Source organism: Aquila chrysaetos, chromosome 16 (genome assembly GCF_900496995.4).
Source record: "Aquila chrysaetos chrysaetos chromosome 16, bAquChr1.4, whole genome shotgun sequence".
NCBI lineage: Eukaryota > Metazoa > Chordata > Aves > Accipitriformes > Accipitridae > Aquila > Aquila chrysaetos.
Window position 1 is genome coordinate 19,744,586 of NC_044019.1, and position 27,672 is coordinate 19,772,257.

Genomic DNA, 27,672 nt, shown 5'->3' on the forward strand with positions numbered 1-27,672 from the left:
TTAGACTGAGATTGTAGTTGTGAAGATTATGCAACGAACGGCCAGTGACATCTGAGTTTCCTTTACCAAGCATCATCAAGAATGTTTTCTCATGATCTGCAGAAAGCCCCAAATTTAACAGACACAGAAATACTCAAGACAAGCAATCACTCAGCTGATGATTTATTGACCAAACTAACTATCTATCTGCCTTATAATAAGGCGTGTGCATATTTAACTGCCTTCTCTGTGACAGGCCAAACCCACAAAACATTGTTTAACCAACCACAATTACAATCCTTACACATAGTCATCCTCAAAAAGAGACACCTTTGGAAAAAAGGAAAATGTACATTCCTTGCTGTAGTAAGCAAGCAATGACCAACAGCAGAAGAAAAATCGTTTAAGTAATACAGCTCCACAAATGACATCTACTTCGAAAATGAAATAACAAATATACACAGCAAAAAAATACAATGTACATGCACATTACTTACATTACACAGGTGTGTGATGACTCAAAAGAGCCAAAATGTGTCAGCATGATCAGACAGACAGTCTCTCACTCTTAAAGCATTAGCATCATTAGACAAACTGATTAGACCTCCCTCTTTGCCCTTCTTCTTTTCTTCAGCTCAGTGATAACTACAGAATCAGAACTCTCTTCCAGTTCCCCTCCTGGCTTCAGGAAGGCCAAGCTCACCTCCAAGCCAGCAGTATTTCTGAGGCACAGTAATTTATATGCCCAGATGATCCAAATTACACTACCACGCTTCCTAAAATGAGCTCAGCACAGACTCGTATATAAGCTTTAAAATCATGCCATAAAGGCATATGGATCCACAAGGCTTAACATCCTTAAGGAAAACCTGGTTTGCCCTTTCTTTTCTGCAGGTCCATAGGACTCTATATAGCATGTAAGATATGTCAGCTTTACTTTCCCAGGGACAAGAAAAGAATGATAGATTAATTCTGCAGACTTTTATGATAAACATAATTTTGTCTTCTTTGTCCATTTGTCTATTTGTTTTCTATGAAAGCAAAGCACAGACCCTTAGGTCATAAATATATTGCAGATTTCTATCAGCACGACTGTGCTGACCAGGGTTGTAAATAACCGAGATATCATTTAAATACAATTCTACTGGTAGCTGAACTTGCAAAAAAGGAAAAAAAAAAGCCTTAGACAAGATGCTGGGAATCCCAGACACTGAGTTATAACTCAACACATGATTAGGACTAATTGCATGCCAAAAATAAATGGATCTTCTGGGCCTATGTTGGCTAAATGAAATACACATTCGCTGTTTCTCACATGTATGATCTGCTGTTTCACCATACTACCATCTGTTTTCCCCATTTACCACAACTGTTTTTCAAGTCTTCATAAAATTTTAAATTTAGGATCAGGTTAATTGCCATGAAAAATGAAGATACTGTCTGGACAACATTTTCTTGCAATTTCTTTGTCATCTTATTTGAATCTTCAGTTTCAGAGCTACCTTGCATACCTTTGCAAATATGCTCAGCTAAGTGTACATTAATTACATTAATTTTTTAAAATTTCATTATTATGTCTATGGAAATCTCCAAATCCTATACTTATAACACTCACTATAACTCTAACACTTTAACCAGGATGAAATTTGAAGAAATCCCATTGTTCCATTCTTGAAGTGAATTATACTGATAAAATACTATGCATTATGGGCTTTCAATAAAATAGCGGTTTCCAAGTGCCTAATTTTTTTTTAAATTGGTACGGGTTCCTATGCCGCTTAAACACTTTCAAAAATATTACCTGTTTTATTTAATTATCTATTTTGCTGGTACAGTATCTGGCATACTAGAACCCACTCCTAATGAGAGTTACTAATGCACTATACAAATTACTGCAACACCAGTAATATATTAGAAATGTTACACAAAAATAGGGTTTATTACAAAATCCAAGTGGATTCCATAGGGTTACATGAGATGTAACTTAAAGCAGAATGCATTTCTAGTGTTCCAAGAGAATCTTGGCTACACTTCATATTTCCATTTTGTGTGTGATGAATTATTTTTTTTGAGTGGTATTTGGGAACTTGCTAATTCAATATTCATGAGAAATACCTAATGCAATAGGTAGAAATGTTTGAACAGAGGCCAAGTAATAGAAGTCTGTTTTTTTCATTAGTGGCAAAACCTTCATATTGTTTAATTAATATAATTACTGATTATCTTGAATTATTATTTATGGCATTTTAGCCTTCTATCCTCTGAACCACAAGCTAGTATCTAATATCACAAACAAAAAGACAACATGAAAAAAGAATTAGGTGTACCACAACAGAACACTGCCATAAAGAGCATGACGATGATTTGCATTTTTATCTTGTATTTCAGTGGACAGTCTTGAGAGACTTTAAAAATATTAAAAAAGATGCTTTGAAGCAATACCCAAAGTAAAGTAATATTATCCCCATTTCACTACAAATCAACAAAAGGTCAGAGACCCAGATTCAGAAATGTTTAAGTAAATAATTCATTTTGAAAAGAAAGGATTTGGTCTGAAGTAACTTCACGAGTCTGTGGATCTCTTCTTCTGTGTCCGAGGCATGAGATTGCCCTATAACTTTCAGCATGCGTAGCGAATGTTTATTAACTAAACACGTATGTACCACTAAAATACAAAAGGACCCTAACTGCGCATTGACAAGCTCGGAACACTGTCAATCTTTCAGCTCTTTTTGTGGACTGCATTTCATTACTCACTAATAACTTGATCGGTATATTTACAGATTCTGTCTTTGGCTTGAACAACAGCTTTGCATCCAGTTCCCAATACAACACATAAAAACCTGAAAGAAACACACAAGAACATTTCCTTCTTTCATGAAAGATGTGATCCAAAGATCACTTAGGGGAGTCTTTCAATTGACTTAATGAGATGTAGATCAGATTTCTAAAAAGCAGGTGTTCAATTCATGATTTCAGCAAAGTGTATGCTTTAATGAATATACTTATCCACCTTTACTAATCCTTTCATGCTTGGCATTTATACATGCAGTATATCTTCTGGGTTTTTTTCATAGATTTTGTAGTCATGTAACCAGTAGCTGATATCAAACCATAAACAATACATTAGAGAACAGCCATTAAAATCTGGAGTAAAAGGAGCCTGATGAAACTGTACTTTTAGTGCTTATATTACATTTAAGTAAAATTAAACTAGGGATGATATAGGTCTTACTTATGACAGGCTTAGCATTTTCTAAGACAAAATTAAAAGAATTATGCAGGAAAAACTGTACACTACTTTATGCCATCAATATAATTAAGTATGACACAACATAAGGATTATGGAGCAAACCCAAGGAAATTCAAAATAATTGGCTACCCCAAGCTGCTACTTCCAACTTGGAGCTTGAATTAATTAAAAGATCAAGTCTAAAACAACAGTAGAAAACCACACACCTAGAAGGATGATTAGTCTCCTAAAAAGCCAGAGATGACTTTTAGCACAGAATTTCTTTTCATAGAAGAGAAGAGTTCTAGGTATCACACCAACTTTGACACAGAGGCAGGCTCGGCTCGGTTCAGCTCTCTGACCCAGCCAGCCTGCAGGATGAGCATGTGAAGAACCCCTGAATAGGATTTTATTTCACTGGGTGTTGCAAGTTTGTCTGTCATTAAGTTGTTAAGACTCCCCTGTAATCGCATGCATTGCGTCTCAAACTCTGGTCCATACGTCGATCCACAGGACACCTGAAGATGATACAAACATTGTAAATAAATATAGACAACTTCCCACACATCCAAGCAAGCAAAGAAATGGCAGGGGAAATAAACATAGTAAATGAATACACAGGGGATCTTAAATTACATTAGCTTTACGGGAAAATCACTGAAGTAATACTAGACAAGAAGTGCAACTGACCACTGGCATTTTTTGATTAAAAAAATGGCAGGTGTTTGTTTGTTTATTAATTTGATTAACATATCCTCGAGAAATCTGTAGCACTCAAAGCAAGCCATAACCATCTGCTTTAGACTGTACCACCCGCACTGCCCCGGCCCCATGAGGCAGCCTCCCGGCCCCTTATTTATCTGGCAACAATGAACATTTCAGTCACGCTCCCTCCGCTCAGACTGACTCCACATTCAAGCTGCATTATCACACTTCCAAGAAACTTCAACAGGGCTGACTTAACGACAGTATGAATATTATCCAGAATAGTCCTCCTATTCCCTTCTCTGCTTGTCTCCAAACACGTGTTCAGGGATGAGTGGATAGGTCTATGCTATGTCTTAAGATGAATAGTATAACAGACCACTTTCATGCTCTTTCTGATCCCATGGTGTTGAAGAATATCTTTTTGCTCTTCATGCTGTCTGAGAAGTAGTGGTTTTTTTCAGAAGTTAAAAGAAAAAATGATTGCTCGCGAAGAATAGAAAAATAATTTATATTAGTAGCAATCATTCTATAAAGGCCCTAATTTTCAAATTTGTGACCAATTATGGAAGTATAACCACCAGATGGATATCAAAGAAGTGCAATATACAATAACAGTTAAAATTTATGCCACTCCCAGTGACATGCACATAATTAATAATCAGATTTCTGAAGTCAGTGAAATGGGTGTGGAGAGGGTGGGACCTGAATCAGACGTGGTAGCTTTGCTTCAAGAACAAATTTACTGCAATGCAATAAGGTCAAGATTCACGGCAAACTTCATTTCATATGACTTGCAGACTCAGAAGCACCATACTACACACAGTAAAAAACAGGCTGGAACTCTGGGCTCCGTCTTCAAGGTCGGTCAGTGCAGATCGTTCTGGGGCTGCAGTTGTTTGGGCAACTGCAGGAGAAATGAGCGGCCGGTGCAAGTCCAGCATGAAAGTGGAGCTGAACGACTGTGTGAATGCACCGAGTCACACAATGCAGAATCTCCTGGCTACCACTAATGGTGAAGAAGTGGAGATTAGAGTCCCTTCTTTTCCTTCATTAAATCCCTCCTATTAAAACCCAAGAGACTGTAGCAATAGTCCTGGTGAGAATCCATTTAGTATGACATTGGTTCTTAAAATTTCAACAAGCAAGGTCAGCTAAACATACAAAACACAACGGATGCCAGTTCACTCATGCCTGAAATAAAATGTGCAAAGAAAAGTAGCTTTCTACCTTTCCTAGCCAAGTTTTGCTGCTGAGAAAAGAGTCAAATTACTCTTACAGCACCTGAGCCCTATCAGTGTGACATTCTGGTACCTCCCAGCTTCAGTTCCCACTCTTCACATACTCTGGTGCGTAGCTCCTGAGCATGCAAGTCAGGCGACTACGTCAGGGTTCGAGGGCTGGTGGGGCCCCGGGATGGTCTATGAAGATGGGGGAAGACAGGGAAAAGCATTGCAAACTGCCCGGACAGGTAGCTCCGCTTCATACTGTGTACAAGGGTCCAATGCCTGCCATACCTCAACAGTGCCCATATTTTGTCCTTTCTCCTCATCAATCTTTTTGCCAAGCATCTCCAGGAACAGGTGTCTCTAGCTTCTGTTATGACTGTTTTGTCATTTGTTTAGAGCTGACTGGGATTTAAAATCCACAAAGATAGAAAAGACTTTCCTCTTTGCATGAACAGACACATGAAGTCCTAGGACTTTGTGGCAATAGGCAAACTACTTGATAATTGCTAGATTTTGGAATTAGGTTGCAACTTGGCATCCATTTCATACTTACGCGATGTAAACATTTCCAAGTGAATCTAAATCATGTACGTAGCTTGCCTTTGTATATAATTAATTAATACATACTGTCTTTTCTGCTATTTGTGCTAGTCGCTGGAATTTATCCCCAGCATATGTTACTACGGATTCCTTTTTGTTGCCTTTTTCAGTCACTGAAATGGCACATCCATTTTATGGCATATGCTGTATATATATATTTTGATCACATCACAGCAAAACATTACTGTGGACTAATTTTAATGCCGTTGATACACTGACCTTTTTTTTAGCATGAAATGGACAGAAAATGTACATGGGAAAAGACAACACACCAAGATGGAATATGAGTGACTGAGCACAACTATGAGAATAGCTTTTACAGGATTATGTTAAGTATCCTTTAGATTGTAAAGATGTCAGCTAACGTAAAACTCTAATGTACCAGCTGCTGTCCAAATAGATCACAAAATGAAAGTCCCCATGCTGAGCAGGGCTTAAAATAGAGCAGCTGATGAGTAAGATGGTATCTCTTATATAAACTTCACATTTCATGCACTAAGACTTCTCACTGTCAAATATTCCTGGGGTTGCTATTTTCCATGAAAAATCTGCAGCAGAACAAAAGCACCAAATTGTTTGACTTTTCAGGCTTTAAAATGCAGTTGTTATTTTCACGCCACACAGAAACTCCCTTCTAGTCTGCTTTGTGATTCATGTGTTTGGCTGATAACTTTCCTGGAACTCAGAACAAGAGGGAACCCTTCCCTAAGCACTTCCCGTCTTTCTACATGTACTAATAACAAGACGGCGTCCTCCCACCTTTCCCATTTACAACACGCCAGGCACACCTACTGGTGTACATACCCATAAGCCTCAGAAAGAGTCTGCTTCTGCTCTGTTTTTAAAATAGCATGCATTTTCTCCGGCAACAAAAATGTTTGTCTAACATTGATATGTATCAAAGCAATATTAATAGCCTACTTAACTAATTGTCTGTAGACAATGGAGAAACCATAGCTCACTGTGAACATAAAAGGTGCATTGCTCTTTCTCTTTAAGGAGGTTCCTGTCTTCAGCTAATCACAACTTTGAAAACACGTTACCTTAGAACACCGTCAGGAGTACAGAAACACGTAACGTTGAGGGGAAATACAACCTATGTCATATGCTTAACCTTGCAGGCCTTACCCCAAATGCCTAATGGAATCAGTATGAAATCAATGCTGAATTTTGACTAAGAATTAAGTAAAAGCTTTGGAATAAGGTTTAGTATATTTACAAGATGAAATGCCAGAAAACAAAATCACTGTCCCACTATCATATTACAGCCTGTCAATCTGGAAATCCTAAAGGAATGGATTCAAATTACACCATCCTCTAATAACACTATGGATAGTTAAGCTTTTATTAGACTTATCAGCACTAACAGAAAACAGAATCAAGCCCCTAGTTTTTAAATATTTCATAGCTTCTTTTCAGAATATGTGTCCTAAGCATCATGTTTTCCTTGTATTGGGAAAACAACTAAAATGATTTGTGTAACTGACATGAAAAAATAACCAGAGGTGCTGAGTGGCTTACCAAACTGCCAGTGAGGTATTCCAGTTCTAATTGTGGCTTTGCGTCTGACTTTGTATGTGGGTGTAACCCTGGCCAACTCATTTAATGTCCAGGCCTGTTTTTCTAATCTCTAAAATGGGGGACATTATACTTATATAATTAATACAGTCTTTGGCTCTTAATTAGTTAAAAAACCCCCACCTCTTCAAATATTTAAATGACATTTACAGTTCCAGATATCCCTTTCTGTTCAACTGATTCTGCTTCTTATCTACCCCTTAAAACAAGCAAATCAAGGCTGATTGAAGAGTTTTCTCTGTTCATTTCATTACCAAAAGGAAAAGTCTTCTTGTTGCTTTTTTTCCTCACTGATTCTTAACCTCATTTCAAGTCAAAGCTGCTATGTACTGCCTTGCTCTGGCTATTCTGTGAAACTTAGCTTACAGATTTGATAGATTTTGCTATTCTTAAATGAAGCTTTATTCCAATAATAAATTAAGCATTACCCTACCATAGTGGAGTGTTGTTACTCTCCTGAAATGCAGCAACTTATGCCTAAGAGATCTTCTTTTCAGTGTTCTAAGAGAAAGATTATCTTTCTCATACCACTGATCAAGTGAAGCTCCCACCACTCTGAATGCAAGAATGAATGCAAGACAGATAAGAAAAAAAAGAGCTATAAAAGCTATAGCTTTCCTTGCTACTAAGAAACAGATTAGTCCTATTCAAAGATGCAGTTGCCAACAGACCATACAAAATTGTAACATGTCCTACCAAAAAAAGGCAGTAAAACTCTATCCTGAATCTTAGCGTCCTCAACAAATCTTGAAGAAATGGAGCCAGCAATTTCAAGAGTGTCTTTGGTCTAATTCTCTTTTAAAAAAATGCCTTCTAGAATTTATTATTTTTTTGTGAGGGAGGCAAGAATCTCACACCAGCTAAATCTAGGTTTATACATGATGCATACAAAAAAAAGAAAGTAATTTGGTGTTGAATCAAAATTACTCCAAGAACGGATACAGATTTTTTTTTATCAATAAAAACGGTAAATAAAACTTTAGTAAACATTTTAAAAAAAATTTAGAAAAATGAAAAAAAAAAAAAAAAAGAAGACAAGCCCCTAATGGAAAAATGTTGTTATTTGAAAAGGCTGTAGCCGTCAAGATTTTTAATTTAAAATATTTTATTCATTAAATTTTTATTAATGTATTTAAAATTTACCATCTCTCCTTCACGTTCCAAATTCCAGTCTGAAAAACTAATTAAATTCCATATATTTTTAATGAAGTAAAAAATCTGAAAGTGCTTTGACCTCCATTAAGTTTGAATCCAGATAAAGATAGAGGTTCCTTGTCCTGAGCCTTTCATAAAGATTGAAAAAAATATTGCAGAGATGTACTTAGAATTTCTTAACTCCCTGGCTTTAGCCTCATTTTCCTCATTAGATTCTTCCTCCAGTTCTTCTTATGCTGCCAGATATTGGATTGCCAACTCTTGTGAGCTCCTATTGAGTCTCAGAATATTAATTGGTGTTCTTAGAGACCACAGGGCTGAAATCAATGGATTGTATAAGAATCTTCTCTTTTTGTCTGAAACAAGCTTCTAGCCCTTGAAATTATGACAAAGGTTGGGAGGATGAAGAATGGATTTTAAAAAGCTCAGAAGGAAGCAGGCATATTAAAAAGTCAACATTTATTGCTTTATATTTATGATTTTTAATGCTTAAATTGGGGAATATTGTGGTAGGAGGTACACTCATTTAAAGTAACAAGTGTTTACACAAATAAAAGCAGAAAAACCTAATATTCCCCTGGCTTAGGTGTTGTAATAACTCAAGAATTTGAAGAACTGTGAAAAGAATGGGTAAGCAATAGCTCATGAAGACAAAACTTTTGTTTTGAAGAGGTTTGAGCCAGCCACACATGAGCTGTGACAGACTACAGTAAATAGACCACCACTCTGAGGTTTTTTGCGTCAGTCTGCAAACAGTCCAAGCCATAGTTTCCAGTTTCTTCCACCCTCGTAACTGGGTTGAAGCACGGCACCAGCTTTGTGTAACAGGGTGAGTCTCTGGGTTTTTTAAAGTATAGACAGAACAAGGAATCCGGGTATTCAAGTTATTAAGTCTTGCTAATTTTCTATGAGCTATAACTTCTCCTGCTGCAGGTAAGATCATAGTTTTTTATGTCAAGAGTCAAATGGAGAAAGAGAGGGGATAAAAGGGTAAGACAGGCAAGTTAATACTGCAGGTCTGAAAACCTCTAAACAAAAAGCAGCTGTTTAAAAATCTGTAAAGTAGCTGGATCCACAGTTAGGTGTTAAAATATGTAGCACCTCTTGGACATATTTTGGACGACATTAAAAACCAAACACGTAAAATACTATCTCCAAACTATTTTACAAAAACTCACGCTCCAAAGACTCAGAGATTTGTGTCCCTCTGAATCTCTAATTGGGGCCATGAATCATGTTTCAGAGAAAACACAATTAAAACATCAAAGGACTAATTTGGCAGGTTATTTCTGAGCATCTGTTGTTGTTCCAGAGAGATACCAGGGACTGTCTGAAGGCAACCCCTGCCCAAAAAACCCAAACAAAAAACGCTATCAGTTTTTGGGTTATCGTTTGAGAAACTAGATTCCTTTTTGTGCATGTAACTAGATATCTAGAGTTAAAAAATTAATGAAAAAGTGCAGATTCTAAAGTGAAACCACTGACACATAGCCTTACTATACCTTAGGTAGGCTGTATTTAATGAAGATCATACCTGCTACTCTTCTTGACACAAAGTCAAATCCCTAAGACCAGGAAAGTGGTTACTGTAGCATTCAAATGTGAATACAGTAAAGAAAATCAATCAGTTGGAACACAGGCTAGCTATTCCAGTAGTCTATTAATAAAACACAATTTTCAGTACAATCACCACATAGCACACTCTTTTCCTGTTTTTAAATCATAATTTTAAGCCAGAAATGAGTCTAAATTCTGGTGTTTAAACATGGTCTAAACATTAACATAGTTAAGGAGGAGGCTAAATTTCCGCTTAAGAACTAATTTACTACCTTCTTTAAAAAAAGCATAAAATCTGAAAATTAATCAGGTCAGAGTTGACTGGATGAGGAAATGCTTTTGCTATTGTATCAGACACACCTGTGCACAATGCCCTGAGCAGAGCACACAACTGAGCTGGTCTTTCTAGCAGGTTCCACAATTTGTGGTGTGATCTCGGTTTCAAGTGCTCCTTCAAGTACTACACTTCACGGAGAAAGTATTCTACCTTTGCTCAAGTCTTACCTCTTCTATTTGCTTTTTGTGTTTAGAAATGCATGGTAGAAGGGTGATGCAAACTCTTTTCTGGCAACAGTAGCTGAACTCAAAACTTCAAACTGTCACTTCTTAGCTCTTCAGTGATAAACTTTGCACCCTTAAAATTTTAAGGTATAATAGTCACCTATAAGATGCCTTACTAACCTACAGGGGGAAATTCCCTGCACTGAACTTAAAAGCTATTTTAAAGAAAGTCGCAGAATAGGATTGATATATAGCATCATATGCTGAAAATCAGAATTTGATTAACCAGATGCTGTTATTTTCTTTAATATCTCATGAATAGAAACTACAGTATAAAAACAATTCAAAACAATCGTTTACTAGGAAATATGACATATGGCCTGCTAAGCTGCTTTCCTACAGAAATAGCTAAAGATCATTACTCTTGGCATCATTCCCTACAACAGTCACTGGGCTCATTAAAACAGACAGTATGTGATTGAGTCCATAAGGAAGATTATTCCTACAGGTGGGTAGAAACAATGCTGGAAACTACAAAGACTTGTGAGAAAGAAGTAGTCAAGGAGACTTCTCCACCTCCGTAACTTCTGTGCACTAAAAAAAAAAATCAAAGCAGCACCACTAAAACAGTTGCTGAAAAAAAAAAATAATGCATTTTCTCCTTTTTCCTCATGGTATGCATTCCCGTCTTGTTAATGTATGGTATTTCATACAAACTTGTTCTGATGGAGGGTTTTTCCTTGATAAAATATCCTGATGTGAACAGGAAGTCTGCATCCAGCAGGGGCCACTTGTTGCCTGTGTTTAGTCCCCGTTCAATTAGGCGGAAACCGAACATTAATGCTGTCACAGGCTGAGTTCATGTTCTGCAACAGTGGACTGGAATAACCACAACCAGGCTGTGATGTGATAATGCTGCAATCCAAGCTTCCCCGGTGATGTTATGCTACTAAATGTAAACCAAACATCTGTGATGTGGCATCACAGGACAGGAAATGTTAAGACAATTATGATGTGGCAATGATAGTCCAGTGTAGCAATAACACAATCACATTTAGCACAGGTTTGCATTTGAAAGCAGCTACGCTGTGATCGCATTCTTGCAACACATCCCTTTTACGTGCCAGCACTGTTGCGTGGATCATCTAAATTTAGACTAAAACATGGTGCAGTAGATGGCTTTACTACCTTCCATCACTGACCTTTCTCACGGGCTGAATAAAATTACCGCTGCGTACAGCACCGGCATTATACGATCGCATCGGAAGATGACGGAGCATTTATGGTATTGAAACTAACGGCAGCATCACACGTGCTCCCAACACATTCTGAAGGGTGCTGCGAGGCTGCCGTGCGAGGACTCACAAAACACGGTGCCTGATGCAACGTCAACTTACTGACGTGATATCGCATACGGGCACACATACGTACAACATGCGAGCCAGACGCAAGGCCGGGATTCGCCAAGGCAGGCTGCCGCAGCCCGTGGACGCAGCGGAGGCAGCGGTGGGCTAAAAGACAGGCGCCATCACAAGGCGACGACGGTGACCCCAGGGCCGGGACGAGCGAGGGCAGGCAGCCCACGCCAACAGGTCAAGGCCGGGCAGCAGGGCCTGCTGCCCGCCCGAGAGCGGCCCCGGGCTCCCAGGGCTGCGGCCCCGGGCCGGGCCGGGCCCCGGCGCCCAGTCTTTGGCACCGAGGGAAGGGGAGGCGACGCGAGGCCTAGGCACAGGCGGCCGCCTAGGGCAGCGACGCCACGGCTGCCGCGCCGACCTCAGCGCCTCAGGAGGTGACGCCACGGCCCAGGCCGATGTCACACCAACGACGCGGAAGCACGGGCGAGCCCTCGGCGGCGGCACCGAGGCAGGGCAGGGAGCCGCGGCCGGCGCTCCGCCCGCCCCGGGAAGCCGCAGGCAAACCGGCGCCGGCCCCGCCACATCCGGGTCCCGGGCGGCGACTAACGGCCCCTCCCGCCCCGCCCCGCCCCGCCACCGCGCGCGCAGGCGCGCCCCCCCTCCGCCCATCAGCCCCGCCCTCGGCCGCGGGGCGGGATCGAAACTCCCAGCCGCCTCCCCGATTGGCTCCCACTCCAGGGGCGCCCGGGGATTAGCCGCCGTTCAGGAGGGCGGGCGTTGCCCGCTTGCCGGTCGGCCATTGGGCAAGGCCGGCGGGGAGCCGCTCGCCCGTTGGCGGGCGGGCGCGTCCGGTCCGGGTCCGGAGGAGGGTGCCATTGGCTGGAAAGTAGGTTAGTGGTGCGCCGTTGGGTGGCAAGCCAGGCGGAAAGTAGGTCAGGGACGGGGGCTGCCTGCGCCGGGCGCCGCTCCGGGCGTGCAGCGCGTTGCCGAGGGACGGCGACCCCCGCCCACCCGGGGCAGCGGCGCGGCGAGGGGGCGCGCGGAGCTCGCGGTGAGCCGCTAGCGGGCGGTGGGCGACCGGCGGGGGCGGGGTGCGTGTGGGGGGGGGGGCGCTAACGGGCGGCGGGGTGAGGGCGCTCCGCGTCCCCCGCTGAGGAGACGGCGTCCCCCCGGCGGGTGGGGGGAGGCCGGTGAGTGGCCGCTCCGGGCCGCCACCTCGCCGGCGCTGCCTCCTCCGGCAGGCCGTGGGGAGCTACCTGCCCCGGGAGGGGTCGGGGGCTGCGGCTTCCCCGGCGGGAGGGGGCCGGACCGGGAGATGGGGGGACGGTGGACACCCCCCCCCCCCCCCCCAGCGCCCGCGGCGTCGGCGCCGGGCTGTGTCCCCTGCAGCGGGGGCCGGGGCGGGGAGCAGCGAACGGAGCGGCCCCGGTACGGACCGTTTCGGCGGTGTGACAGGACCCGGAGGTGACGGGGCGGACGCGAGTCGCGGCCGTTTTCAGCCGGCCCCGGGCCCGCTGCCGGCGCGGCGGCTCGTCCGGACCCCGAGGGGAGAGCTGGGGCCGGGGGTCCTGCTGTCGGTGCCTCCTCGGCTGGGAGGAGGGGGGGGAAAGGGGCAACACCGGGGGTCCCGGAGCTCAGTGGAGGCAGCGCCGGGCTCGTTCCTCCCGGCAGGTTTGAGCTGGCCCCCTCAGCGGTACGGGGGCTGAGGGGAGTCACCGAGCAGCGATGGCGGTGCCCCTCCAACAGGAATGGGGTCCCTTCGACCTCTGTCCCGTGGCCGCTCCCTTGGATCCTTTTTCGGTAAATCAGGTGCCTCCTGATAAAGTCTGCTTTAGGCGAGGCCCGAGGAGCGCGTGTATTACACCCCAAAACGATGGTAGTGTTTGGAAATTTCTGTGGGTTGCGACTCTGTTGCACGGTGGCCAGTCCTGCCTTTAGGCAACTGGAGCCAACCCTCCAGTCCCACAACGGTGGGGTTCTTCGCTTCCGAACGGTGCGGCTCAGTTACCTCCTGAACGGTTTTGGTGAACCCCAGGGTCCCGAGGCAGCCCTCCCTGGTGCTGTTACTTGTCGGGCTGTTTCTGACAGCTGTGTGTGCGTCTTTGCCGTCAACAGGAGAATGAACGTTTTTCTTCAACGGTGTGTGTGGAATACTGGGAACGTTAAGGGGGCTTCCCAAGATCAGGATTTTGCGCTTGGGGAGGCAGGGGAATCAGTTTGCGTTTTTACTTGCTGAGGTTTCTGTTACTCCAGTGCCTCATTTCTAACGGTTCTGGAAAGCTTTTAGTGTCTGAAAATAATGGTGAAGAAACAAGTGCGTGCGTTTTCTTGCTTTTGAAGTAAATACGCTTACGGCAATCTGTAAGTATTTTTTTAGTATCCGAGGTAGAAAGGGTCAGCTGCAGAGAGCGAGCATCTTTTTAAACATTGTGAATCTAATCTCTTCACAAAAACCATTCAGTCTTTAAGTAGAATTTTTTTCAAATTGTTGGTCCTTGAACATTCAGAACAAAACTACGTTTTCATTTTTTTTAGTAGGTTAGTATTAAAGCAGCTGTCCTGCCTGTTTAGTATGTCTTTGATCAAAAAGACTTTTTAAATGGGAGCAACTGATAATACACAGGCTGCAGCTAAGTTTGGGGGGGGGGGGGGGGAAGAAAGGTTGTTTGTTTTAATTAACTATTAATACTGGCTAACTGTCTCTGTACATGGTCTTGCAGAAGGCTGAGGTTAAAACTCTGCCCTCGAAAGAATGTATGTTTTGTATGCTCTAGGAATATGCAAATGTAAATAGCTATTTGAAATGTCAGAAGCTAGAGACCTCTCATCTGAATATTCTAAACCACAGTTGCCTATTAAGGGGAAAGTCTTTACTACTTCTGAGTTTTGTGGGTTTGCATTTCTCATGACCATTCACGTGTTTTTTTTATGCCTACTTGTAGAAATGGAGTGTGTAAAATAACCCAATAAAATATTGTGGTTACAGATTAGTATGCTGTTTTATCCCATATTCTCTTGCACGCTGCGCATTTCCATTGTCTGTCTGTGTGACGGTTGTGGTGTATGGTGCCGTGTAGACTCAAGGTCTGTAGAAGTGTGTTGGGAGACTGCCTAGACAAGAAAGAAGTACCAAAGAGAACCTAAGGATAGCTGTTTTGTTTTGTTCATCCCTACAAGGCCCTTTGGGGGACACGGGGGTGTCAGCAAACTAACTTAGCTGTAGGTGGGATTCCACAAAGCCAGAGCTGAAGTTGGGGCCTGCTACCGCATCACTGTCACCGCCTGCTACCAAGAGACCTGCTGTATTTGGGGACCATTGCTAAGGTTGTATTAGGAAGGTGATGTTTGTAGGTGGAGTTTATTGGAGATTTTTTTTTTTTCCTTCAAATACCTGCTCTCAAAGATTCTTTTGGGAAATCAGGAACAAGTGAACACTCATTGAATTTATTTAGCAGAGCTTAAAGTTACACACAGTTCCTTAACACTATGCAAGACTATGATGATAAAGCTGAGACCTAATGTGTTAGCTGCAGCCTGTGTGCTGCAGATGAGTTAAGACCGTTTTTCACAGTGAATTGGTATCAGGCACACTGGATATACCAAGAGACATGTAGCTTAATTAGTTTAGATGAGTACAGAAGCACTGTTTTCATGCTCAAATTCAGTACTTTAAGCTGTTTTCAGCACAGAGCCAATTGTCCGTGTGGTTACACTTTGACAGGAGGTACAGGAAAACCTGAAGGAATACATTGTTGTTAAGTAAAACAAAGTGAATTTCGGGCATGCCTTAGTGACTTTATTTTTTAGTTCTGTAACTTATAAGATTTTTCATTTTTAACCTTCATCATCAGTTTTGTCCATAGTTCTGTTCTTGAAAGAGGGCAGAAAAATAGTAAAAAGCAGCTACCTGTATCCCCAAGTATTAGAAAGCTCTCTGAAGTTAGCCGTCTTCAATAAAAGATGTGTAAAGGCATATAATATGCAAATGACTGCAAAGAGAAGCGCAAAATAAATACATATTTTTAAGCTTGTGTAGCTTCCTTGTTCTCAATAAGTTTACAGAATGCAAAGAATACTTAAGGTGTCTGTTTAAACATGGTTTGAAACTTTCATTTTTGGCTGTCATCATACTTGGAAAACTTCAGACTAAAATAATTGGTTTTGATAAATGTAGGAGCTGAGATGATACTGACTGGAACACAGCATCAACTTTTGCACTCAGTTGTTGAAGCTCTGCTTGATCAGCCCATAGAAATTATGGTCTATGTTTTGGAGGTGCTTGAAGATGCAGATAAGGTGTTTTATGGGATTTTCAAAAGCGGTGAAAGACCTTTCAATCTAGGTCTTTCAGTCTTTTTAAGAGTTGCTGTAGATAGATTTTAGATAATGAACTAAAGTAAAGCAGAGGTATACTCTGCCTGTTGTGTGTGTTTGTGTGTGTGTGTGTATATATATATATATGTATGTATGTATGTGGTAGTCTTGCATTGCAGTAGTAAATATGTTCCAGGTTTAGTTGGATCAAATGCAAGCTGGTGACTTTTGCATACTCTTGTGGTGTTATGTAGGGGAAGCTCAAGACACTGAAACAACACAAAATGATGCACTTACAAATGAGAATGCTTTTCTTTTTACAAGTTAATGTATCAAGTTATTTAGAAAGCCTATTTAAGTTTTGTTTGCAGTTTTTTTTTTCTTTTGGTGGGAGTAAGAGATCCCAGTTGTAATTATCAATTGTTTTTATCTGTATTTAATCACTTTGAATATTGTCAGATGACCTGTGGTGTATATTTAGTTGAACTTTACATTGAATGAGGTGGATATTAAGGTAAATACCTCCCTGGCATGAGCTGCATATTGCACCTGCCTTTTTTTTACCTCAGTTTGTTGGAAAAATGCAGTAAGGCTACTTATCCAAGGCCCAGACTTCATCTCCTTGGAAACCTGATCTTTCACCAGATGTTGAGAAATGTAATTTCTGTTTTAATCCATTCTGCAGAACGCAGATCAAAACAGCATCTTCAGGCTTTGTTAGTCTGGAATATTCATTAAAAAAATAGTCTGACATTTCAGTCTTTGTCCCAAAGAAGATCGATAGTTTCTGTTTCATTTGATATTATTTCAAATTTATTTTAGCTGTTGCTAGAATTCCTGTAGTGGTTGTACAGTTTCATTCAGTTCAGGAACTGGCTGATAATGTCATCTTCATGTGTACAGTGCAGGACTGTTTGTGTTCCCTGCCCCTTCCCTGCCTGCAAGGATTCATCTATCTTCTCTATGTTCAGGTCATCTTTTCTCCTTTGCAGCTGCAAAAAGATATTTCTTAGCCAACGCATACAGAATTTGTAACCTTTTCAGTCTCCTGCCATTTGAGAAGCTGTTATTCAATGTCTCTGATGTCAGACGCACTTCTAGGTCAGCTGCTGGTGTCAGAACAACTTGTGACCCTGAGCTGAAGCCATGCTGTAGTTTAGTAGGTTGGTCTTCTGTAGGAATGGTGCCAGTAGGCTACTTATAGAGCAAGAAATACCACCAGCAGGATTTTAGAATGGTGAAATAACAAGCCATGTTTCTTGTGGTCTAAGGTGTTGACGTTCTCTACTAACTTTAAAGAAACCCATTCATACAAATATAAGCAGTTGAGGAAGACGGTTGTAGTTTCCATCTTTGTTTTGACAGTATTTTCCTTGCAAATGTTAGTAGGCTCTATTTTCCACAGGTACAAGGCAATTTAGTGGCACCTTGTGTAAAGGAAGCAGCAAACATATTGCTAAATCCTTAACGGTCCTTACTTGGTGTGGCTGTGATGGAAATACATCTTGCAATGTGCAGTTGCTGTAACTCTGGGAAGGATATGTCTGGCAGTTCCTAAGTGGTGTGTATTGGCATCATCATGTCTCTCAAATCACTTTAATAGGAAGGCATTTCATAGTAAGTCCTATATGCTTATTCAGTTGCAGCTGTTTGCCTTAATTCCTTTCTATGTCAGCTAAAAAGTAAGTTGATGGAATCCCTGTATTTTAAAGATTGGATGTGGGCTTGATACAAGACTACTCAGAAAACTCTAAAGTTAGTCTTACCTGTTTGGGATTGATGTAGGTTTTGGAGGGAGAATGAAATAAGACTATCAGAACTCGGAAATTAGTATTATTCTTGATCTGAAGTTCTTTTTATCTTGGAAACTTCCTTAAAGTGGCTTTGCCTTTTCTAGTTTGCCAAACAAAAAAAGGACAAGATCAGAAAGACTTTGGTAGAAATTGCTAAATAATGCTGTACTGCAGAATATTAATGGAGTGAAGTGAGAAGGGAAAGTTACTTCCTAGAAAAAACAGGAGAAACTAAAACTAATATGCTTTTATTGTAACTTTTTTAGAAGAATGTTTTTTCTGTCTTTAAAACTATTGGTTTTCTAGTTTCCTTGAACTGGTTTGGCTGGGTTTTTTCTTGACTTGTTATAAATCGATTTCTCTTTTGTTATCTATGGATTTTTCTTGGAGTGTTATGAAATTTATGACTTCTGTTCCAATTTGAAGCAAAACTATAAAAAGTAATAAATCTTTTATCCTCTGTGTTGCATGTATGTGTTGTAGTTGTGTTGAGAGTGACAGCAAAATGGCTTTGGTTAGAGTTATACTTTTATTTTTACCCTTCACTCAAGGACCTCTGATAAAATATCAGGGGGATTTATAATACAGTTGCCTTTATGCTGCAGTTTGGCTAGATGAAATGAATTCAACGAGAGTCAGTATTAATGCTGGGCTGTCAACATACTTGAGAATATTTTTGTGTTATACTCAGGATATGGCCCAAATTCATAAATCCAGAAATTTACTTAAGTTTGACCTTAGAAGGCTCTGGTATCTAGTTTGTTTTTTTTTTTTCCTTAATGATCTGATAAAGCCTCAGAATGTTAGGCAAACTTGCTGTCCTAGATTAACATTATACTATAGTTTTAATCTATAGCCAGTTTACTATGGTTTTGTGAGTTTTGAAAAGGCATCATCACCTTAATTTTTAAAATCTAAGTGAAGTTTTATGATGTTAGATGCTGTCAAAAACTTGTATTTACAGACCTTTTATTTCAATTAACAGTTTTTACATAGTATTTAATTTCTAGGGATCCTGTGTGAAATTGGGAAGTTTTAAATTATATATGTTACAACCCTTCATTTTCACAGTGCCATTTTTAGTGAAAAATCATGTGTGAAGAGAAGTATGCTTGTACCCTAGAAGTTGTGCATTAGCTTGGAAGTTTATTACAAATAGTGTTGTTTCCTCCCTATTTTTTTTAGAGTTTCTCCTAATTCTTGTATTTGAAAATACTCTTCTGCTGCAATGACCAAACTAGCCTCTAAATATTACAGTTTATTTTAGAAACCTGTCAAGTCAGTTCAGTGGTTTCTTAGAGGGACTTGTCACATAAAAACTTTAGAGTTGCTGGAAGTGCTCTCTAATAGTTAAATAATAATCTGTTTGAAATGTTGTCAAATGCTTGCTATGCAGTTTGGGTCCAAATTCTAGACGTTATTTGTATTTTAGAAATACAAGGCCAGCAATTGGATATTCCTATTTTTAATAGGAAGAGAGAAATAAGAGCAATGAGTTTATGCTAGTTTGGGTTTATGCTGGAATTTTCTGTTTCACCTCTGTTAGAAATGCTTTTATATAAACATTTTTTTCCCACATCCGAGACATGTGCAACTTGGTGAGCTTGTCTGGCCGGAGAACAGTCTGAAGAAAGATGGGTTTTTCCCTATTATAGCATTTAAAAATCTAGTTCAGTCTGTTTAAGATATCCCAGCTGGCAATAGAGTGTCTTCAATTACTGTACTTGGCATTATGTGTTGAATGAAGTAATTCCTATCCTAATTTATCTGCCTTGACCATGAGACTCTTCCATAGCAAACGCCTGCTTTATTTTCTTAGCTGGAGTAGCTCTTTGTTCGTCCTACTGTAACGTTTTTGTTATCATCAAGAATAAGATGGGGGTGGGGGGGAATAGAGGAGAACATTACAGCAGTTGGCTGTTGGAGAAACTGGTGTTTCTATGTTCCCGTTCGCAGTAGAGATTATCAACTAACTAGCTCAGAGCAAATTTTAACAATTGTATATGGCTGATGCCACCATGCAAGTTTTCTGCCTGTGTCCTTTATATATAATGTTCCTCCCAAGAATTCTAGTCTGACTGATGAATTTTTGCAGACTTTGAAGCACCTGTGTGGGAAATCCCACTGTTCAGGGCAGTGTCACCAGGGCTATGCTCAGGTACTTGGACAGGACTAAAAGCAAAAACCCATGGCCAAAAAGAATTCTCTAGTTTTGGTGCCCAGCAGTTTGTCCTATAGTGACACTTGAGTCCTTTGCAACATCCATTGACAGTTGGATGAATTTGGACAGTATTTTTGATGATCATTTGAACTGGATTGCTATGGACAATGTAGCCCCCATCAACACTCCAACTCCTTCCTGGCTAACCATTTCCATCCATGTATCCTGTCCCTCTGCTCCCTGGTGGAGTATGTGTTTGGGCAAAGGTACTGGACTGGGGAATCTGCTGTGGTTCAAGGATAACTTTTTTCCCCCAGAGACTGATTGGAGATTACTCAGTCCACTGATACCATGCAACTTGTGGCTTCATAAACATTTCTGCTTTTGTAGGTTAGGAAACGGCACAACTCACAAAATGAGTAGTTCTGAAGGAGAGGCGGGAGAGGCAGTAAGTGTGAAGAGTGCTGTTTTAAATATGTTACACTGCAACCTTGACATGGAAGAAGAGGATTTATGGCCGAATATGTTTGGATTAAGCTGTGTTGGGTCATTTCTTTCATAAATCTACATAAAAATTTGATTAAAAAATTGGTTTTGATACTGATACCCAGAAGACAGAAAAATAAACAACTTTTTACTTTCATCTCTGGAGCTGTACAGTGGAGCTTTTCACTATTTATTGTGCCGTTTTTTTAAAAATTGTTTTTCATAACAAGAAAGAAGTAACTTGGCTAGACCTCTGACTCTTTTTCCCTTTCCCCTTACTGGCCCGTGTGCTTCTGAGTTTCCAGATGAACAAATACAGAAGTGTTTCAGATATGCAAATCTCTGAGGAGCTCATTCGCCATGATCACCTGACTCTACTGGAGCTGAACACTTACACATCCAAGTTGTTGTCAAACTGATAATTTATCCAAAAATGGCAGACACCCAGCAATGTCTCCAGTTAGGCTTGCCAGGAAATCTGGAGGAAATGGAATATAGGAAAGAGACTGAAAGGAAGAAGATTTTCTTTTCCACCAAGACAATCCATCGTTTGGACTTCAGTCCACTAATTGTGCACACCTCTGCTCCCTATTTGGAAGGGGAGCTGCCTGTTTAAAAAAAATAATAAAATCTTGAATTGCTGTTTAAGAATTATTCTCTAACTTGGCATAAATCTCATCTTGCTGTTAGTTTGTCCACATATTGTTTTCTGGAAGCAAAACTCTCTAAAACCTACTTGGGCCTCGCTTTAGAGAAATACTGGCACTTTAGCTTGTTCTTGATGTTCTTATCAAATAGCCATTCAGGAGAATGGTCCTTATGTTCAGTGACATGACAGTCTGTTTTCTGTATGGCTGTGATGTATGCTTTTTAAAAAGATTTACTAAAAATTTTGAACTTTATCTGGAATATAAATGGAAAGGAAGAAAAGGTTTAAGTCAGCAGATAACAGGAGAATCTGTGCCTTCTACTTAAGATGAACTCTTGACATTTTTTTTCCCTAGAGCATGTGAACACTAGTAAGGATCAAATAGTTGCACATCTCAGAAAAAGGCAGGACAAAAAACCCTTCCATGTAACAGAAAAGCGAGGAAAAAGTGCCTATTGGTATCTCATTAGAGACCTACATAGCATTGTAGCATATTGATGATCTTTTGTTTCTTGGTGAACTTACCATTATTCAACCTTACAAGACTTTTGAGGTTCCTTTAAATGCTCAAGTTAGTCTAGGAGAGTTCCAGGTGCTTTTTAGGCAAAATTAATGTGCCCTTTAGAACAGGATTTGCTCAGGCAAGTAGTTATGCCTCCATGGATTCATTCACGGTGTGCTGTAAAACTTGTGCAATCTACTTCCTTTGGCATGGCTTTCAGATGCATACTTATTTTTTGAAAGAAATATGTTGTCAGTCATCTGACTTGTTGTCTAGTTTTAGGATATTTCTATGGCTTGCTAGATCCCTGTGGTCCTAAACATACTTGAATGATGGTGTCCCTTGACAAACCTGGAAGAGTACTGGTTTCTGTTATTTGTTAATGAAACCTATTTTTCCATTTTTCTGCTTAATTTTGTTTGGTGACTTTGGAAAACCTGGTAACTGGTCTCTTAACCGGTCTCTGCCTTTATTTACACACCAGAGGAAAAAAAAATTAACACACACCCCCCCCCCCCCCCCCCCCCCCCCCCCCTTAAAGTTGCCTGTGTGGCTTTTTGTTACCCTTTTGTCTCAGTTCTGTGAGTGCTCTGTTAGCTGGTTTTGGTGTGTGTATTTTGTGATGGCGATCTTTTGGAACGATGCTGTGTTGGCAGCCAGGTCAGAGAATGTCAGTGTAAGTTCTCAGGTTTGTCTATAGGAGTGGCTGGCGAGTGGATTTCAGAGACTTTCAGGAGCGGAGAAAGGAACTTCCGTGGCCTTCCAACACCTGGAAGAATCTTGATGGACTAGCAGGTTTCTACTTGAAGAATAAACATTAGGGATAAATACAGTTAACTTTAATTGCCCTTTCTAGCAAACTTAGTTCTGTGTTGTAGTGAAGGACCATAGTTTTCCACCTTCAAATACAACACAGCATATCCCCTTTAACTCCTCCCTGTGATGTAATTTGGCTGAGTCTTTGTTTGGCAACAGCTTGTAAGCTTCTCTTCAATCATTCTTTATGGTGTAGTTCTGTATTTTCCATGCATCCTTCCAAAAGTGTACTCATCAGAATCATTTCCACATGTGAGCTAATCATTGTCTTCCACTCTTAAAAGGGGTGGTCAGTTAGTTCCTGTTGGCTTCCTGTATTACTGTGTTCTGCTTATCTTCATAGTTTTCACATTCCTACTTCCCAGTCTGTAAACATCAGTCATCTCAGTACAATTATATTTTGATGTTTTTATGTGCCGCTCTAATACAGAACAATGTTTCTTAAACCTAACTTACCTGGATGTTGAGTAGCGTTCATACAGGTTCTTCTTGACTGTGCTCCCGTGTATTGGAGATAGATTTAACTTCGGTGCGGATAGAAGAGCCTTCTATAAAAGGAGTAAATTTATTCAAAATGGCAGCTCACAAACAAAATAAATACCACTTTTCAGACTGTTTTGGAGGTTTTATAGGCTTATTCTTGCTGTAATATCCCTATAGAAGTTAACCTGTGTGTTCTTACGTTCAGGTGTGCGTTTGCTAGGTAAGTTGCATGTATGCTTACTGTTGAGCTCATCATCTCTCCCCCTACTTTGTACAATGCTGGTACTTGTTTGACTCCCTGAATCACCTTACTGTGATCTACTCAGGCTTGTAGCTTTTGTAAAAAATTTTTTCTTGGCAGGATTAGTTTTAATCTATTTTGGATCTCCGAACAGTTCACTGTGGGGTTAGGTAAGCGTCCGTGCTATATGGGAGTACACACCTGAAAGATGAAGCTAGGATGTTAACAACTCTTGCAGTCACACTTCAGTTGCAAATCTAAGCGTTTAACCCTTTATAACTTCTCAACTGATAAAAAAAAAAAAAGTAAGAATTCTGTCACATGAATCTCCCAAAGAGAGGTCTGTGCTGCACTGTAAAAATCCACATATACCCATATTAAATAAAATAGCTAACTGATTCATACAGTTATAGTTTGTGATCTAAGCAAGGATTAGTCAGTAGCATTGTTTCTGGCAATTTCCGCTTGGCTTTGTCCCTGACGTTATGCCAGTTAGGATCTGTATCAATCATATGATGGCAGAAGAGACTCTTACTGGTGAGAGCGCCAAGTGGTGCAGGTTGGTCTATTTAGTTATCACTCCAACAGTCTATGTTGCTTGATAAGATCTTGCTTAAGAAACATACGTGCCATTTCTAACTAGCTGCCAAATAGTTGTATCTGTGTATCACACTTCAGGTGAAGGTTTGAAGTGACTGAGGGTGGGAGGACTTTATTGACTGGCAGTTCCCAGTGCAGTGTTACGGAGAGGTAGACAAATGAATTTTTGGCTTGGTAAACAAGGATATCAAGCTGCATTCAAAGGTAGCTTGATCTACGTATGATGTTAACTGTCATAACTTTAATACTTTCCTGGACTTCATAAAGCGTTTATAGAAAAATGAAGAGTTCAAGGAATGAACTGTGTTTTGCAAACATAATCTTACAGCGCGAGATCAAAGAAACGCAACTAAACTTAGTTAAAGGAGGGAAAAGCAATTCACTGGATTCATCCTGCAGTTAATGGCCTGATAAGGTTACCTGCTAGAATAAAATGAATGAGGTTTAGTAGCTGGTAGGTGACTTACTCAAATTCAGACAGAAAAGTGGGAAGTTTTGAACAAGAGGAGCTAAGCTTTGGAACAGAAGAGGTAGGAGGAGGGTAATAGGTTCTTGCAACATACCAGTTCATCCAGGATATCCTTCTAAAATAAACTTTGGCCTGAATTACAGCATATCAGTTTGTTGTATAAAATAGTAGATGAGGTTGCCTCCTATTGCAGAGGAGATCAGAATACATGATCGTACAAGGGAACAAATCTGAATGAACCCGCTATTGGTATTAAGGTAAAACTTACGTACTTACCTCTATGCTACTATGTGCTTGAGTAGAAGGAAGCTGAAGGGCATACAGCTTTAACTGGTCTGTGAAAGAGAGGGAGCCGGGCCAGAAAGACTTGTAGCGGAGAGGAGGGGACCATCCATAAAGACTCTTTCAACCTTTCTTCAAGTTAAAAGGTTAAAAATACTGCTGGGGATTCTCATATTGTTATTCTGTAAGGCATAGATAAAATGTAATACCTAAGAGTTTTGTTCAGCAATACTAAAAACCTAAGCAAACCTTGCCTTTGGTCTTTAATCTTACTAATTAAAGGGAGCAGAATACAACACTTCTCTATTTTGAAATAAGAATATCAAGTTTCAATACCAATGATTTGTATAAGAACAAAATTTCAAGTGCTGATACTTGATGGAGGCAGAAGGAGGAGAAGAGTTTGACGAGTTGATATTCATATTCAGGAAAACAAAGATGTAGTGATTTAACATGAAGATAATGAAAGGGCATTTATATTTGCTAGTTAAGTTACTCAAGGTAAATATTTTCTGTTTAGTCAATTACTTCAGAATTTATTGAATATAAACTTAAGCTTGTGCCTCTAGGGACAAAGAATAAATTCAACACACACAGAAGAGGAGACAGAACCCGTGAAGACAGCCGAAGGGGCTTTAGCAGATATCCTTAAAAAATATTTCAGTTGAGCACTAGATGAGTGACTGAGGCAAAAGCACATACAAAAAGGGTATGTATTTCTCTATTAAAGTCAGGGCAAAATAGTGCATGAGACTCTAGATCATGTTCTGAAGTGAACATTGCCAAAAAACAGGACTCTAAAAAAAGCCAGAAATATTTCTATCTAGTGATTAGTATATGATCCCCTGAAATATATGATTCTTTTCCATTCTATTCTAAGCATGTTTGTCTGGTTGGGATTTTCCCCACGTGTTATCAGTAACAGTTTCCCTACTTTGCTGGCTCCTTTGGCCTCTTTAAAAGAGAATTGTGAGCTCTACTTGATGATTTGAAATTTAATTTCATGCTGTAGGCAAGACTTCAGGTGAGTGGAGAACTGTGTGTATTAACTGAAGTGCTTAGCAAGGGGAAGGATGGGACTGGCGTTCTCAGTGTTTGAGTGGTTTGTGCCTACTGAGTTTTACATGGTTCTCTGCTCAGTGCTATTGTTTCTAGGTGCTGCATAGGAATTTAGTTGTTTAAACTGGGTTTGAAATTCCTCCTACGAAAGCAGATACCTAACATATAAATCTTGTTTCCTATATTAGACTATTTTTTTCTGATAAGCTAAGCTTTTACATTCGCCTTGCTAAACTCAGTGTAATGTATACTGACTGAATTTAAATCTTCCACCTGATGTTAAGTGATGTTACAGTGATAACTGCAAGTTAGTTGACTTAAACTAGAGGTAACCTAGAAAGGTTTTTTGGAGGATGTTGTATACTTTACACTTTCACTATGGGTATTCCATGTATGTCATACTTGTAAGTAGAAGTTTTCTCTGAATACTTAGAAATTGACATAATGTTCTTTTGCTAATACCGAAAGAAGGTAAGAGCGACTGCTGCATGCCATAACGAAGACCTGTTTCCTGTAGAGTCTCGTTTCCAGCAGTGGCTGCGAGTGGCTGCCTGGTGAAGAGGAAGATTAGGGCAAGCAGGTGTCCTCTGATACTGGCCCACAGTTATTTTCAGCTCCGGGACTTCACAAGCCAGATGTGGTAGTAACCCTCAGCAGAATTCCTTTCTGTGAACTGGTCATACCTCTCTCTTTGGAAACCACGTGAACTTCTAGCATTCCTGTTATTTGGTAGAGAGTGTCTACAGCCTACCACTTCATGTGAAGAGCTGTGTTGTTTTCACCTTTTCAGCCAAGCTTTGTTTGATGTCCCTGTGATGTTTGATGGTTTTGTAGACCTTGGTCCAGTCAATTTTCTAAGCTGAAGAGTACTAGCTTACTTCATTGTTCGTTATCTGGAAGTCATTGCCTGTCTTGTTCCACTAAGTGAAACTAGAAAGTTTTCCATTTTCTAATAAATTTAATTGCTGTGGATTTGTTGGATTATAACCAAGTCGTCCTCCGTACTGTTCAGGAGCTGTAAATAATTACGAGCATTTTTAAGTGGTAACTAAGGGACTGCATTATTAATTTTTGGCACAAGCCCGCTGCTTGCGGAAATAAGATCATCTAAACCTACTTAAACTTTTTGTGGAGGAACGTGAACTGTCTAGTGATCCTCCCTAGGTCCTTGGGGATCGGAGTGCGTAGGTCGTGGAATGTTCTCTTTTGGACTAAAACAATGGGTTGGAAAAACTTCTGCTTGCAACTGTTACTCAGATGTCTCTTTGCTCTGTATTGCATCCCCTCTTCACTTGGAGGAGGAGGGGGGTGTTGCATGGGTGGGTCTTTGATCCAAGCAAAATCAATCATTAAAAAAAATTTAAAAATGCAGCCTTCAGTTTTACCAAGAGTCCTTCTGTGGTGTGTGTGGCTGTGTTTTGTTGTGGGTTTTTTTCTGAACAAGCTTTCTTTCTCTTTTGCCCATGTTTGGTGTTGGCAGGGTTCTTTTAATATGTGGTTTTTTTTGGTTTTGGGTTGGGGTTTTTTTTGTGGATGACACACTGTTCTTCCGCACTTGCTGTATTTTCTTTCTTTTTTTTTTTTTTTTTTTTTTTTTTTTTTTTTTTTTGTAACAGTTGAGATGTCTGCATGGCATAAGGACCCTATTAAGTGAATTGCTGGTGTTTCCTGATCATTCCTCTGCATTTATTAAGGGCTGTCATGATTTGGTAATGTAAGTCTTTGTTCTAAATACAACAGCAATTTTAAAACACTTTTTCAGTTTCAGTTGTAACGTGAAGGTACACATTCAAACTTGACAGTTGATTTAAATTAGAAATCATAGCTTTAAAAGCCTGTCTGGAGAAATGCAAGTCTGAGGCTTGCATCCAGATGTGTCTCTGGCAGCTGAATGTCACAGGTTTAGAAATTTGGTGGTTCTCAACA

At 40.4% G+C, this 27,672-nt stretch overlaps 1 protein-coding gene across 7 annotated transcripts in view; it reads left to right on the top strand.

Moving 5' to 3' along the window:
* Positions 1-12,759: 12,759 nt before the first annotated feature.
* The window catches only part of ARNTL (aryl hydrocarbon receptor nuclear translocator like), a 53,324-nt gene continuing 38,411 nt past the window's right edge, over positions 12,760-27,672 (top strand). For 4 of the 7 annotated variants that reach the window (XM_030038514.2, XM_030038518.1, XM_030038513.1 and 1 more), the window contains exon 1: positions 12,799-12,942. The gene's annotated coding sequence lies outside the window, so the exon portion shown is untranslated. The other 3 variants (XM_030038519.2, XM_030038517.2, XM_041129017.1) reach the window with 2 other exon arrangements.